General features: G+C 37.6%; 1 pseudogene; it reads right to left on the reverse strand.

Annotated features, from left to right (window-relative positions):
• Nucleotides 1-16,247: 16,247 nt before the first annotated feature.
• Nucleotides 16,248-16,354, reverse strand: LOC127484583 (U5 spliceosomal RNA; annotated as a pseudogene).
• Nucleotides 16,355-16,642: the final 288 nt, after the last annotated feature.

Below are 16,642 nucleotides of genomic sequence, written 5' to 3' on the forward strand. Positions count from 1 at the left end.
CTCTCTCAAATCATATTGTTCTGAACCTTCAAAACTGTTTCTATTATTTATCTCTTAAGAGCTTGACAGGGATTGGAGCACAGGCAAAAGCTCAGGCCATTTCACATGCATCACAAGTGAATGATCTTTTGAGGGCCAGCTGACTGTGTGCATACCTGAAAATAATACTTTCCTCCCTTTCACACATTATCTAAACCTAATTATCTTTCTAAGACCCTAAGGATTTTGTTCTCTGAGGTTTGATAATCATTTAATATTATCAACTGCTCCTTTGACTTAAAGATACCATTGTCCTCTTGGAATCCATTTTCTTTTTGTTCTTCAGGTTTCCAGGTTTGTAATGTGAATGATTATCAATCTTCAAAACTCAACTGTCTTTTTAAGGCACTTTCTTCAGGAATTTCAAACCTTTAAAGATTCTCAACTTGGCAAAAAGAAAGGTAACACTCAGGGCTTCAGGGAGTTTAATTTTCATAGAGACCTGTTTTATAGATTTGGACAAATACTAAAACATTTGTACGCAGGCTCATTTGCCAGTTTTCAAAAAGTGCATTTGTGTCATTGGACTATAACTAGTCACACATTCTACATTTCAAATAGCAAAAGCAGTTTCCAGTTTGTTTAGGTAAGTATAGACATAACCTCACATGGGGTAATGGGCAATGTCAAGATCTCATTTAGGGAGTTTCAATTTCATTCCCTTTTTAAATTGATCATCTGCCCAAATAGCATGATTATGGAACACTGCTCCAATGAGAAAGTCAACGACCTATATGAGTTCTTTGATCCCGAAAAATGCAAAGCATTGATTTACAGATTGCTGTTGACAATTCAAAAACAAATGCTTTAATAAAGCAAGTTGTTTTTGAGTGTTAACATAATAACCATGATAGTCAGCTCTCTATAATCAGAGGCTAATTATTATTAATTCCTTTGACATTCAGTGCAGTGACGCTAATTATAGCAAACTCCTTCAGAAAGCATCCAGTGCAGTATGGAACTCTATTGCAAATACATTGGAATTCATCATTGTATAGTCACTGTGATGTGTGACTTTATTGTCATTTTGACCATTTTATTGATCTAAATGATTATCTGATTTTTCTACAGATGAAACACCTTTTTTTAATGCTTGACAATTATATTCTATTGTTTTCCTGTTGCATTCCTTGACCAGTTTCTATTTTCCGTATCTCAACTTTTTGCCTTAAATCTCTACATTATATTTTTGCACATCCTCATTGTTAATTTTTTCTCCTTTGTGAATTTTTTAAAAAAGCATTTTACTATTTACTGTATTCAATAAACTGATGAGAAGCAATTGTGTGAATCATCCCATTTGGAGTTCAGGTGTGGTAGAGAAAAATTACTCCATGAAAATCTGAATATTCTAAATTAGTGTTACCTTATTTTGGCTCATGAATATAGGCTTTGTTACATCATCACACTTTTGTTGTTTGTTCCCCATTGCTTTTGTTAACAGTGTCTTATTTTGAAGAAATACAATGCAGGATTTGGAATTAGATGGCTCTGTTATGTATTTATTGCAGAATCCTGAGAAAAAGACGGCATTCAATGCGATGAGAGAATAAATTGTGTAAGCATTAGTTGTACTGTGGCTCAGAGCAATTGATCCACATTCAACTTATGATGAATAATCACAGAAAATATTTACTAGTCAATTTTTTTGTCAGGCAATAGGCAGCTTACAGCATCATTTTGTCTAATTGTACGAACAAATTAAATAAGGGAAATAAGCTTATGATCCCCACTTAAAAGACAGCAACTGAGACTCATATGTGTTGAACCTTTTGTTCAAGTCTGCATAACAGAAAAGTGATAAAGTAATTAATGGGTAGGAAATTTGAATCTGGGAAGTCTGATTCTAGAGCTGATGTTTTTGGCAATGGCGTTTTTTTTTTTTTCTTCTATATTTGATTATCCAGCAGCTATTCTTATTTTTAGATAAATTTGTACCAAAGATTTATTTATTTCATTTGGAGAACAGAGTGACAGGAAAAGAGAGAGACAGAAAGAGAGAGAGATCATCCACTCACTGGTTCACTCCCCAAATGGCTGAAAAGCCCAAGGCTGGGCACGGATGATGCCAGGAGCCAGGAAATTGGGCAATCATTCTCCATTTTTCCAGGCACATTAGCAGAGAGCTGGATTGGAGGCAGAGTATCTGGGACTCCAGCCAGCACTCTGATAAGGGATAATGGTATTACAAGCAGCAGCTTAGCCCACTGCACCAGAACACCAGTCCTAGACTTAGTTTTTCGTTAGCAAATTTCCTTTTTGAATTTCTGAAACAGGATAAGAGGAGTATTCTAGGAAAGTTTCCCATACCCATAGTTGAATAATATTTGATCAGTTGGGGGTTCTTTTGTGTTCCCTGTGTAAATTATTTTTCTATTTCTCCTCTGCTTTCTTCTCTCACTTTTTTGCTTTGTCTGTTTTTCTCCTTACACTCCTCTCCTTACCCTCCCCTCTTCTCTCTTTCTCATAGAGAGCTGCCAGCCACCCCTAAATGACTTCACTTGGGATCAAGGTGTAGTCCTAGTTCTCTGCACAGCTAAGTGGAAGAGAAGCATTTGCTTTTTCACCCTTGATTGTGCTCATTATCATGTCCATCAATCTGTTGTTTCCTATTCTAGTGTTAAGAATGAAAGTAAAGGCAGTGGTTAAGACTACTGCCTCCCATTTCTGAATGCCTGGGTTTTAATCCCTAATCCAATTCCAACTATTAATGTGCACTTTGGATGGCTGCAGGTGATGGCTCAAGCACTTGGTTCCTTGCCACCAACATGGGAGATTGAGTTCCAGAGTCTTGGCTTCATCTAGCCCAGCCCTAGCTGCTACAAATATCTGGAGAATGAACCAGAGGTTGGAAGATTTCCTTTCATCTCTGTCTGTCCATCTGTAAAATAAATAAAACTAAATAAAATTTTATGAAAAATAGTGAAAGTAAATAAAAATTAGAATTAATAAAGTAACTAAAAAAGATAACTCCATTAAATTATAAAAATAAAATAAAATAATAAAAATATGCATTTATAATAAAAACACACATAGAATCACCTTGGAAAAACTCTTTGGAGTTTTTGGATCAGTTAGGGCCCCTCGCATATGTTCAGAATTACTGAGATCAGAAAGAGGCACACTGAGTAGTCTGCTTATTCAAAGCAGGAAGCGTTTCTCATAGGAGAAACAGTAAAAACTGCTACCTTTTCCTCTGACTCCTTTTCCTTCTGCCTCACTCAACTTCTCCCAGCTGATTTGTGCTTTGAGGAAGCTGTCTGACTCCAGAGATTACCAATCCATACCCTGATTCTACCAACTGGTTGATTAAAAGACTCCCATATGTAATTCACCCAGCACACACAGTTAGCTCTTGTCCACATACTCTTAAAGACAGACAAGTATGGGTCTGGTATAGTTTGAAAAGTTTCTAGGTGATTCTAAATTGAAACTCATTACTCTCCTAATTATTTGAATCACAGTTATAGACTTTTAACAATAACACTGTATTTTTCCTTTTAATTCCCTCCCCCCCAAAAAAGAAACAAGTATGGTAGTGTCCTGAATCAATATCCTCCTAGAGATTATTCAGGAATCAATGGTAGAAGAAGACATATAGTGCCTTGGGAACATTTTTTTTGCTTCCTAGGTAAAATGATTCTTCTAAAAATAGTTACATTGGAGATTTTTTCTCTTTAAGAGACTAGAAAATGAAGAATTGTAAAAAGGTGCTAGAGGATACTTAGTTATAGATCCACTTTAGATATTAGTAAATGAAGTCTAGGGTAAGGAAATGAGTTATCCTATGAAGTTCCAAAGAGGCCTAGTACTTAAGCTCAGAATAGAGTACAGTTTTTCTTGTTCAAAAAGTATTTTGCATAGATGAGAGGAGTCAATCTGAGGAATTATATCAACAAAGTGCCAGTATCTTTACTTATTCTTGAAAGTTTTGGCAGACTAATTTTGTCACTAGGGTATTGGGATATTTTGTTCTATTTTCACGTTGTCTTCTTACCTGTGGCTCAGATTTCAGGAAGATATGGACCTTATTTTATTCCCTATACCTGTGCATCGTACTTTAAACCATGAAGTAAAATAATAAGAGTCTCATTTTACACATGATTGACTTCTTGAGTTTTCTAATCCCAAATATCTCCAAATAACTTACTCTAATTCTGGATAGCAATGTATACTTCCCCTCCTCCCCAAAATAATCTTGAGATAATAGAAGTCTTCCAAACAGCACAGGAAAGAAATTCAAAGACAATTTTTCAGATAAAATATGTATGCTTTACTCTTTGGTTTCAGTGTTCAGACCAGTAAGTTAATATGCAGGGGTATCAAATGGGCAATCACCATACCTGGAAAATGAAAGGGAGTACAAATGACCATGTGTTTGTACACTGGGGTATTATAAGCATGGACTTGAAACATGACTTTTCCACTCAATATCTATGGGATTTTGAATAAGACTCTTAAGGTCCCTGGATGAGAAATAAATATTAGCAATCCACAACTACATTAAAAGGATTGTACCACATGACCAAGTGGGATTATGCCAGACATGCAAGGATTGTTCAACATTCACAATCAACACACCCAATAAATCACATGAACAGAATGAAGCACAAAAACTGTATGATCATATAAATAGATGCAGAAAACCACTTAGTATGTTAGCATCTATTCATGATTAAAAAAAAAACTCTCAACAAATTAGGTATAGAAGGAACACACATTAAAATTATGAAGGCCACATATGATAAACACACAGCCAATATCATTCTGAATGGGGAACAGCTGAAAGCATTTCCCTTCAGATTTGAAAGAAGACTAGGATGTCCATTTTCATCAGTCTTATTCAATACAGCATTGAAAGTATTAGCAAGGGCAATTAGGGAAGAAAAGGAATAAAGGCCATTGAAATTGGAAAAGAAGAAATCAAATTATCCACATTTGAAGATGACATGATTTTGTATACGGAAAGCATAAACACTACACCAAAAAACTGTTAGAACTGATAAATCAACTCAGTTAGATCACAGGAAACAAAATCAACCTAGAAAAAAAATGCAGTAACATTTTTATACATCAATAATGATCTTACTAAAAGAGAAGTCAAGAAAAAAATCCCATTCACAATAGCTACAAAAATTAGATATTAATAACAAATTTAACCAAAGTGTTGAAAATGTATCTACAATAATAAATATTAAACACTGATGAAAGAAATAACCAGGAGCACAAAAAAATGGAAAGATAGTCTTTGTTCATGAATTAAAGATTTATTACTTGATAAATTGTAGATATGCTATGGTATTAAAATTAGAGAAATTTGATCAGTGTTAAACACCAATCCTAGGGGCCAACACTATGGTGTGGTAGGTAAAGCCGCCACCTGCAATGTTGGCAACCCATATGGTTGCTGGTTTGAGTACTGGCTGCTCCACTTCTGATCCAGCTCTCTGGGATGGCCTGGGAAAGCTGTGGAAGACGGCCTAAGTCCTTGAACCCCTGTAACCACGTGGGAAATCCAGAGAAAGTTCCTGGCTCCTGGCTTCAGATCGGCCCAGCTCCAACCATTGTGACTATTTGGTGAGCGAACCAATGGATGGAAGACCTCTCTCTTTTTCTTTGCCTATGCTGCTCTGAAACTCTCCCTTTCACATAAATAAGTGAATTATTTTAAAGGAGAATGCCATTAAAGCTATCTACAGATTCAATGCAATTGCCATCAAAATACCAATGGCATTTTTTACAAATTTAGAAAAAAAATGCTAAAATTCATAAGGAATCAGAATAGCCAAAGCAATCCTGAGAGGAAAAAATCCAACAAGATGCATCATAATACCTGATTTCAAAGCACACTACAAAGCAAAATTAATGAAAACAGCATGATCCTGTCATAATAACTGAAATATATGTCAGTGGAAAACAATAGAGAATTCAGAGATTAACCCACATGCATACAGTCAACTGATCTTTGACAAAAGGATCCAACAGCATGCACTGGAGAAAGGATTATCTTTTCAATAAATGGTGCTGACCAAACTGGATATACATATGTAGTAGAATGAAATTAGGTACCTACCTCCCACCATATAAAAAATCAATTCAAGATGGATCAAAGACCTAACTGTAAGAGAAAACGGTCAAGACACTGATGTATGCAAGGATTTTTTGATAAGACCCCAAAAGCACAGACAACAAAAGCAAAACATTTTACATATTTAAATACTACAAAAACTGGGATCATATCAAACTTGGAAGCTTCTGCATATCAAAGAAAGCAATAGGGTGAAAGATATATGATGGAATAAAAAAGAAAATTTTTAACCAACTTATCTGGTAAAGGATTAAAATCCAGAATATATCAGGAATTCAAAAATCTCAACAACAAGAAACAATGAATCTAGTTAAGAAATGTGCAAAAGACCTGAATAGGCACTTCTCAAAAGAAATACAAATGGCTAACAGATATATGTAAAAATACTCAATGTCCCTAGCCATCAGGGAAATGCAAATCAAAACCATGATGGGATATCACCTCACCCCTATTAGAATGTCTGCTATCAAAAGGACAGAAAGTAAAAAATATTGTCAGAAATGTGAAGAAAAGCGAACTCATAATATATTGGTGGGAATGTAAATTATTATAGCCACTTTGGAAAAGAGTGTGTATGTTTCTTTAAAAACTAGAAATGGAACTGTCATATAATCCAACAATCCCACTTCTGGGTATATATATATTCAAAAGGCATGTAATCATTGTATCTAAGAGATACATGTTGCACAATATTTATTGCAGAATTCTTCACAACAGCCAGTATATGGAATTAACTGAGGTGTCATCATAACATGAATTGATGAAGAAAATGTGTTATGTACAAATGGTGTAATGTTATTCAGCCATAAAAAAGAATGAAATCTCACCACTTGCAGCAAAATAGTTCGAACTGCTAGCCATCATGTTATGTGAAATAAGTCAGACACAGCTACATGTACTCGCTCTTTCTCTCCTATGTGCAGTCTATTCAAAAGATTAATTTGAACACAGAATGGTGATTAGTAGAGGATGTGGGGGGTAGTTAGGAGGTCCTAGAGGGAGTTTGGAAAACAGGCGTCAAATCAGAGTTTGATGAAAGGAGCAAGTCCCTGGTGTTACATAGCATAGTAGGGGAGACTTTAGCTTTACAATAACCTGGTATATATGATATGAACAAATAAAGAAGCTCCAAGCCTCCAGTCATGTAATAATGTCGAAGAATGGGAAATGTTGTTTTACTCTGTTTTGATCAGTACAGATTTATATATGTATTGGAATACCACATTGTAGCTCATACATATGTACAATTATTATTAATAAAAAACTTAAGAAATATACAATGCAAGATTTTCTGACTTTAATTTAAATCCTAAATCTCCAATGTTTGAAGTCATTGTAAGTAAATTGATTGCTTACAAGCATTTTTAAAAACCAAAGACTTCCTCTCAGATGAGGGATACCATCATACTTGCTTATATTACTTAGCATAGTGCTAATATTTACTTCTTTGCTTTCATATTGCTCAATAATTTGTTGAATGAATATTTGTTTACTAGGATTTGTAATTTCATATCTTTGTTCAGAATGACAGAAGTCTAGAAGATTTTACAAACTCCCCATATAAAGGATATCTGATTATCCAACTTCAGATGGAAAAGTGTATGTGTGCATAAGTAAATATTTATGGGCATAAAAGCACAACCAAGACATTTTAGATTTAAATTACTTCTCGAAGCTATGATGACTGCCATTCAACCCTAAATAAAAATCTAGCAATTGATATTTAATAGAAATCAAGGAAGCAATGAAATATAGCTATCTCTATCTTTTACCTTTTAAAAAAAGATTTATTAATTTATTTGAAAGTCAGTGTTACAGTGAGAGAGGGAGAGACAGACAGAAAGATTTTTCCATCTGCTGGTTTGCTCATCATATGGCCATAATTGCCAGGGCTAGGCCAGCCCAATGTCAGGAGCCAGGAGCTTTATCCAGGGCTCCGATGCAAGTGGCAAAGTCCCAGACACTTGCACCATCGTTTGCTACTTTCCTCAGGCCGTCACTGAGAACCTGGATTGGAAGTGGAGAACCTAGGACAGGAACCAGCACCCATATGGGATGACACTTCACAGGCAGCAGCTTAACCTATGTGCTACAACACAAGCCCCTGATTCTGCCTTTTGATGTTAATGACTATAATCCTTAATTTTATGCAGTATACAGGTATCAGATATGGATGGTTCTTGACACAATTTAACAATGACTTTGGACCCCAAGTAACCATGAGACTTAATGACTTTCTAGGCATTTCACAAATACTGAACTTAATTTGCAAATCTGCTCTTTGAAAGTCAAGATATGCTAAATGTCTGGTTACAAATTCATGTAATGGGGAAATGACAGAGGCTAGAAGGAGTCAAAAGACCATCCAACTCCTTTGGGGATTTCAGCCTTCAGAAAGCAAACTTAAGCTTTGGCAAATGGTCAAGGGAATGCAGAAGACCAGAAGTGCTGAAGAGTATTGATGAGATAAGATAATAATAACTACTTTGGTGGTCCACATAAGACATTCATGAGCCTCATATTCCCTCCCCAGTGCATTCCTATTCTTGGGGCTGTTGTTGGAGAGGATGCTCTCTTACAGTTACCAGTGTTTTGTTTTATTGTCCAAGGAATCACATCTCATACCTTTGAGATTCTTACAGGACTGACTTTCTCATACTCTTCCTCAGAGGTCAACTATAATGCAAGATCAGCCTTTTCTCTGGATCTACATAAAGGCTCAAAAAAAAGTTGTAATATTTTACTCTCCTTCTCAATCTTGGCAAATTCTGCCTAAAGCTTCCGTTTTGTCCACTCTTTGAATGACTAAAAATTCTACTACAATCATTCCCTGCTCATCTCTATTTTGTTGCATTCTTTATTGACTCCACAATCAACTACTCTCAATTTCTTGAGACTCTGTATGCCTACTTGTGATTCCAGACCTGCTTTGTTGTGTTCACCATTAGAAATTCTTTGTACTTTTTTAATTCATTTTTTATTTCAACCTTGGTGTAATCTCCTCCACTATGTCTTTTCCATGGGAAGAAATAAATAAGCCCCCTTTTGTTTCCCTCACTTTACCAAAACACACACTTGCAATACTTTACATAATTATCTTTGTTTAGGTATATGGCTTCCATATATGCTGTAAACTCCTTATGTGAAAGACTAGCTCTGTATTCTTTTGAAGTGCAGACAACATGCTTTAAAATTCTTGTGTCCCACCTTAGATCGATTATTTAGAGAGGGGAAGAGATGCTCTAGAATTTGCATTTTAACAGTCACTGTTTAATTGTAATGCAAACATATTTGAGCAACATTGGCCTATGGCATTTATTTCTCTACTCCAGCATGGTGCCTATAACAGGTGTTGTATGAATGAGAGATGAATGGATGATAGATCTGGAGTTTCTGCATATATAATAGATATGTGATCTGGAAGGCAGCTTGCTCCTTACAGATCTAGTCAAAACTGGATCTTATTTCAGATTTTAGGCTTTATAGATCTTAATATATTGCCTCTATCTATACTACTTCTCGAGGGCTTCTGTTCTTATAGTTCATGCTGCTTCCCCTCCAGCCTTGATGTATGCACTTGCTGTTTTGTTCCTTATCAGCCCAGGTATGAAACTAAATCCTACCATCAGTTTCTATGAGGAATCCATCAACATGGAGCATTTTATGAAATTAGAAGCTTTGTTGAAGATTATGGAGGTCATGGAAAAGAGTTGCCTTGTGGAATCTTCTCCCTTCATTTCCTCTCTCCTGCCAAGATACACCACCACTCATTTTTTCCCCTTTAGTAAGCATTGCTCTTCAATTCTCCTGAGCATCTACTTTCAGACCTCCTTGGTTAAACTCATCCAATCAAATTCAACTCAAATTGCTTTGTAGACAAATTAGGTTGCTTTGTTAAACCATTATCCTAAAAATATAATTGGAAATTCATTTTCGTTACATATTTAAGATTTTTCTCTTTTTCCCACCAACGAAGAGAGATTTTATTTGAATTGCATGGTTGAATTCTCCATGGTCCCCGGGGATTCACAGAAAGGGTGGTTCAGCAGGTTAAGGGTTAAATCTTGCAAGATTCATCATGGGCATCACAGTCAGAAACCCAAGATAGGTATCTGCATCAGAAGGAAGAATGAGGATAGGGAAAAATAGCAAAATCATGTCTACTCTAACAGACTTTTGTCCTATTTTCAACCCTCGTATCTTGTACAATCCTCAGATCAAGTTTTGTCAGGCTTTTCTCAAAGTTGGCTGAACCCAGAAATCCAGATCTGTACATTGTAAGTTGATGAGTCCAGGCATTTAGTGGAAATTAATTTATTGGTTGTTCTGATGGGCTCTCTGTTTAACTCACAGGGCCATCAAGCCCTGGAGCACCCTGGCCACCATGGTCATTTGGAACAATTAAAGGAAAACTAGCCTTGTGTTGGAGAGTTGTCATGGTGATAACATGAGCCATTGCGATGGCCGCATTTGGTCATAATACAGGGAAACACTAATATTTTCAAGGTTTAAAGCAAAAAATTTTCATTGTTCTAGATTTTAGCATCATTTTATTCAATGGGATATAAAAACATCACAGGTCTGATGTGAAACAAATGGGGCTTTCATCCAGCAATCCCACTTATTAGTCTATGTGTCTGCATAAGGGAACCCATCTGTACTTCTGTTTCTTCACTTCTAGAAAGGAAGTAATGGTAACACCTAGTTTATTAGGCTAAAGAGTGTTTAATGAAATAAACACACGCAAAACATACCTTCCATGGGGCTAATACATAAATAATTTCCCCTCACCTGTTCTTGTCTACTTTACATTCTGAAATCATTTTACGGATTGGGCCCATCATCTGTCTCTGGAAACTTGTGATCATGTCCAAGGAGGAGCTGTATTTGTGTGTGTGGATCTACCTATGTGTGTATAGACATGTGTGCAAGAGAAAAGGAATTGGCGTTGCCTTGTTTCAAGTCATGTCTGAGTATATAATGGGGTGATTGGGTGGTTATCAGTTTTCAACATTTAGTGTACATTCATGTTATTTTAAGGTGACCTCACATCCATTCTTTCACTAATTCTACAATAACTCTCCCAATTAAGTAGTACAGGAATTTTCCTCATTTTATAGATGAAGAAATGAGGGACCTCAATGGTTTTTCCAAGCTCATCTTTCAAGGAAGTAGTGGAGAAAATTCTGTCCATTTCTAACTAGTAACAAATACTCACAATCAGATGCAAGGTATAATGTTTTCACTTCATTTTTTTGAAAGATTTTATTTATTTGAAAGAGTTACACAGAGAGAGAGGGAGAGGGAGAGGGAGAGGGAGAGGGAGAGGGAGAGGAAGAGGGAGAGGGAGAGAGAGAGAGAGAGAGAGAGGTCTTCCATTTGCTGGTTCACTCCCCAAATGGCCACAACGGCTGGAGCTGCGCCAATCCGAAGCCAGGAGCCAAGAGCGTCCTCTGGGTCTTCCCATGTGGGTGCAGGGGCCCAAAGACTTGGGCCACTTCTTCTGCTTTCCAAGGCCATAGCAGAGAGCTGGCTCGGAAGGGTAGCAGCCGGGTCTTGATGGGATGCCAGCACTGCAGGCAGCGGCTTTACCCGCTATGCCACAGCGCCAACCCCTTCACTTCATTCAAAGTAAACCTAGTTCAGACCTCCCTGCCCTGAAATTGGCAGGTAGTGTAGTGTCAGCCATCTTTCAAAGTTGCTTTCCCTTCCCTTGGGCAGAACAAGAACGCTTAGGAGAGGGATGTGGTCTTTTGCCACAGGTGTCACCACTGACATTGCACTTTATCCAAACCTGAAAGCCCCCCTTGAGGGTTGGAATCTCCCTTGGGGCATCATTTCCTCCTTCATGGGTTCAGCCATGGGGGTCCTTTGCCTGAAATCTCAAGGCTTTTCCTATCAGCCACCCTCACATACTTCCCCATGGGTTATCTATTGATGTGCAAAAAAACTTGCTTCTGCTGTATTGATTCAAATGGCTGGGGCTCAAACAATGGGAGGATGGGGGTCTCTCTCTCTCTCTATCTGGCCTCTCACCTGGCTAGCTTGAGCTTTCTCACAGAATTGCAGCTTCTGGCTAATTAGAGCTCTGCATTCCAATAGTGCTCCAGGGACAAGTTGTGGAACGTGTTTCCAAATTGAAGGACAAATTGGACACAGTATCACTCGCTGATGGTCTCTCCCGGAGTTCAAGGTAAGGGGGAATGGCACACATCTCTAAGTATGACCCAAGGATTTGTGAAGATCTTTAATTTTTCACATCACATTTCAATATCCCCTCATCTACAAGAAATTCCATTCCACTTTGCTGAGGTGTCTATTTCTCCATGAAAGAAGAAACCCTGAAGTGTGTTTATGCTGGAAGCCTAATTCCCTCATCTCTAACAAGAGGTCCTTTGTCACATAGCGCAGTAGATTCCATCACCTATTAGGGAATGTTTGATAGATAGTCAGCTCTCATTTCCTAACATTGTAAAACGTCCTCTTGTTTCCTGGGATTAGGGTTGGCTGTGGGAGATAGATTTATTGTGTTGTGTTAAATTAAATTCCTTCAAGAAACTAAATTATTCCAGTTGCTATATCCTGCTAATTTTATTTCTCATTAAATCCTCCTACTACATAGAAGATCATGGGCATTCACTGAGTCATTGAGTGCATGAGGAAATAAGGGATACCCAAGGGCTGCACATCTGTCTCTTTCTACTGGGATAGTGCTAATTAGCAGCATTAGCTATTAAGGCTCCTGTCTATGTCAACATGGACACCACCTTGCCTTTGGGGTGCTTAGACTTTCATAGTTGTCTTTCTAATGGTAAAACACAGTCTTCAGTCATGAGGCTCTCCCTGCCTGGACTCCCAAAAAAGGGCAATTGGCTTTGTTTTCTGTCCTCTGATAAGACTTTAAAATGCTCATTGTGATAATGAAGTCATTGCTAATTCTTAAGTGGCAGCCCCTCAGGCAAATCTCTTTAAAGGACTAATTTCTAAGAGCACAAATCAGACATCAAATTGTACTTTTCATAAAATTTCAATGAAACATCAAGCCAAAGGCAGGACAGATGTTACCCTTATGAAATGATCAGTGGAACACTTGCTCGAAGTTCATGTATAGGTACATCATTTTGTCTCACTGTTGATCTATTGAAGTAGTATCTTAGGTCAGCAGAGGAGCCCTGGAACCTGCATTTTTAACAAGCTCCTTACAGGATTCCATCACACTAATTTCAAGATTCAATATACCCAGTATACTGCACCCCCCATAAGGAGGTATAAATAGATCTAGTGCCTTTCTCAAAATCATGGAAGGAGCCAAGAATAGATGGAGTGGGATAATGAGAGGGATAACAAGAAAAGAAGAATTTCTCATTCTAATTTGATCTTCTAACTTTAATTTACCTTCTCCCCAGTCCATTCTCTATTATGCCTGTATAGTTATATTTCTAAACTGCAAATCTTAGTAGATACTTTTGTTTAAAATGCTTTTATAGCTTCTTATTACACATAGGACAAAGTCTAAATTACTGTTCATGGCTTTTATTTGGAACATTTCCCACCTTTTCAGACCCATTTGTAAAAAATATTTCTTTATGTTTTTAGCAGATTTTATTTGGCTACTTGCCATTTGTTAAACAAGCCTTACATTCCATATTCCTGTTTCTTGCTTTAAGCTTTCTTCTGGGAATGCTCTTCTATTATTCTGCTTTAAAAGATAGTCAGGGGTGAGTATTTGGCCTGGTGATTAAGATACCAATTAATGTGCCTACAACCCACACCAGAGTATGGGGGTTCAATCCCTCATTCTGCCTCCTAACTCTAGCTTCTTGATAATGCAGACCCTGGGACAAACAGGTGGTGGTTCAAGTATTGGATTATTGCACCCATGTTGGAGACCTGTGCAGGGTCTTAATCCACCCATATGAGGATGGACTGGGCCCGAGGAAAGGTAAGCATGCCGCTCACCCATTTCCCAGCCTCGCGATCCCGGAGCCAATCAGATGCAGAGGGGAGACAAGTCAAGCAAGAACTCGTTTATTGTGTGCATAACAAAGCCTTTTAAAGCACAAAACTGCAGTCATTGGGGCAGGGCATAAGGACAAACCAATCACTTAAATGGTCATTTTATGGGGCAATTTTTATAGGACTAGCCATATGTCTATACATTCGTCATCAGTTGTCGTCACTTCCCCTGATGTTGTGTGGCCAATTAGCTTTGGTGGTAAACAACTTTGAGTTCCGCCCACCTTACTTCCTTTGAGTGCCATCTTTGAATTGCCTCATGTGCCTAATTTCCCCTAAATGCTAATAAATGCTATAACTAAATGCTATAAATGCTGTAACTGTCTTTTTTTTTTTTTTTTTTTGACAGGCAGAGTGGACAGTGAGAGAGAGAGAGACAGAGAGAAAGGTCTTCCTTGTCCGTTGGTTCACCCCACAGTGGCCACTGGGGCCAGCGTGCTGCAGCCGTCGCACCGCGCTGATCCAAAGCCAGGAGCCAGGTGCTTCTCCTGGTATCCCATGCGGGTGCAGGGCCCAAAGACTTGGGCCATCCAACACTGCACTCCCAGGCCACAGCAGAGAGCTGGACTGGAAGAGGGGCAACTGGGACAGAATCTGGTGCCCTGACTGGAACTAGAACCTGGTGTGCCGGTGCCGCAGGTGGAGGATTAGTCTATTGAGCCGCGACGCCAGCCTATAATTATCTTTTTTAAGATTTCTCTGTTCACTTTTTTTATTTGAAAGCCAGAGAGGGGGAGAGAGAATTTCCATTTGGGTCTCCCACATAGGTGGCAGGGACTCAAGTACTTGAGCCACACATCTGCTGTTTCCCAGATCAGAAGCAGAGTAGCTTGAACTGGTACTCAGACAAGGGATGCAATTGTCCCAAACAGCAGCTCAACTTGCTGTACCACAATACCCATCCCACAATCACTACATTTGTTACATCTGCCTTATCAATACTCATCTGTATCTTTTCATCTGCTCATCCATAGATCCATCTTACTTTCCATGCATCTCAAAGCAACTTGAAAACTTCAGTACAGTTCAGGTCCCTTTCTTTCTTAAGCAGAATCAAGAATACTATCTGGTTTAAAGGAATAATCGATGGATATTTAGAGACATACAGATTGAGGTTGCAGGTGCTCAGTGGAGGATTGAGAATAGTGATATGGGAGTATGGGAGGAGAAGGTAAGGGTAGAGTGTCTAAGTTGATAGACCAAATATTAAAATGCTATTCAGCACTGTGCAGTTAACAACTGGAAACACTAAGCATGGACATATTTCAAAATTGGGAACTTCTTGGGAGCAAGATTGGACAAGAGACTGTTGAAACAGGAAAGTTGATTTTCATCATAAGCCATTGTAAACCATTGTGTCATAATAATCATCATCATCATTGTTAGAACACAAATAGTGCTTATTATATGATGTCTATTCTAAATTCTTTTTTTAAGGTTTATTTATTTCTATGAAAGTCAAAGTTACAGAGAAACAGGGAGACACACACACACACACACACAGAAATCTTCCGTCTGCTGATTCACTCCCCTGATGGTTGCAATAGCCAGGGCTGGGCTGGGCTGATGCTATGAGCAAGGATCTTCATCTGGGTCTCCTATGTGGGTAGCAGAGGCCCAAACACTTAGGCCCTCTTTCATTGCTTTTATCAGGCCATTATCAGGAAGGTGGATCAGAAGTAGAGTAGCCTGGACATGAACTGGTGCTGTATGAAATGTTGGCATCGAAAGCAGTGGCTTTACCCACTATGTGACAACACCAGCCCTATTCTAAATTATTTCCATTGCCATTATATTATATTTTTTTCTTAAAGATTAAATGAGGATTAATAAGTCCTGTGTGATAGAAGAGTTGTTACTGCCATTTTTCAGATGTGAAAACAGTTTTTGAACTCAAGAAGTATCTTCTGAAGTCTATGCTCTTCATTGTCACATCTTGATAGTACTTAAATAAAGAAAATAATGTCTGCAAGATAACTTAGCTTCAGTCTTTAGTGGCAGGAAAACATTCTCCCTTCTAAAGATTGTAAATTTTCTTTGATTACATAATAAAACATATGTAAGCTCTTATGGCAAGTTCCCTTTCCTGTTTTGTTTTGAAGCCTAGTTACCAATATATCACTCAATGTTAGTACACTCTTGGTTGACTTTCCATGGAAATTTTTAGTAAAAGATAAAAGATCTATACGATTTGAAGAGAAACCAGAGTATTGGTTTACTTTCTTATCTCATTTTATCTTTACCCTCTGTACATGTCTTTAAGATATCCAAAGTAAATAAACAAGTAAATGAACAAATTTGACAATAAAACATTTTTTGTTTACTTTTTTGTTTACTCTGATGATTTTATTTTATACTCAGGTAGAGTTAATAATTTCTTGCATTGTTATGACTTCTGTAAGAATATTCTCTGAGAATTCTAATATTCAAAGTAGTCATTAAGCCATCACTAATAAAATTTATGTGGTGTTGAAAATGCAACATGAAAATCTTTATTCA

Source organism: Oryctolagus cuniculus, chromosome 17 (assembly GCF_964237555.1).
Source record: "Oryctolagus cuniculus chromosome 17, mOryCun1.1, whole genome shotgun sequence".
Taxonomy (NCBI): Eukaryota; Metazoa; Chordata; class Mammalia; order Lagomorpha; family Leporidae; genus Oryctolagus; species Oryctolagus cuniculus.